Raw genomic sequence first — 967 nt, forward strand, 5'->3', positions numbered from 1 at the left:
GCAGATATAACATTTGATCATAGTGGAAGGCTTTTGTGTTGCTTTGTAATAGTTCTGTTGATTTCGGTAGTGCTGGCGAAAATGCAAATATCATAAAACTTGAATAAATCTGATGCATGTTTTATGAACACAGTTATCATTTTCATTAGTTATGCAAGAGCAAAGCCTGAATGTTTTGATGTATTATCAAAAATGCTGATGACAAGAAAAAACGGTACGTTAATGTTTAAACTGTGCTATATTTTTCCATAGTTTTAAAACATCGAGGCTTTTGACATTCTGTATGTCAGGCTATCGGAGAAGCATTATTTTGTCTTTGGAAAAAATGCTAAATATAACCAAATGTTCTCATATTTATGGCAATTATTTTATGACTGTTGAATATTTTGAGGGTAAATAGCACTGCAATTTAAATGACGCTATCCTGCAAATGTATGACAAATAATGAGACTAAAATTAAAGATAAGTAGTGGTATTACTAGAAACAACTGATAGAGGAGATAGAGCAAAAGCAGCTGTAAAAGAGAGTAATAGTGAGACACTGGTTGTAGTAAGAACAACAGCAGCAGTAGCAGTATTTCTAGTACTCTCGTCACCGTTAATGTGTAATTATACGAACTCAAGGGAAGGTAGAAGTTGTAGCATTAGTAACTGCAGTGTTATCAAGTTATGATAAAAGAGTTTGCAGTTGGAGGATCAATAGGAGCAGTAGCAGTTGCACCAATGACAGCAGCAGGAGCTGGCAAGAGAGAGAACAAGATCATGTCACCCAACCACAAGGTAGGAGATCCAGTTGCAACGGCAAAGTACGCAATGATAATATCATTTCGAAGAAAAAGCCGAATCGGAGTTAACAAGTATCCGGCAGAAGATGGAGTCAGAAAAAAACTATATATAAGAAAACAGAATCTGACGATAATTGAGAGACAAGTGGGAAAGAATCACATGCAAAAATAGAGAATGCTGA

This window comes from Penaeus monodon, chromosome 20 (genome assembly GCF_015228065.2).
Source record: "Penaeus monodon isolate SGIC_2016 chromosome 20, NSTDA_Pmon_1, whole genome shotgun sequence".
Taxonomy (NCBI): domain Eukaryota; kingdom Metazoa; phylum Arthropoda; class Malacostraca; order Decapoda; family Penaeidae; genus Penaeus; species Penaeus monodon.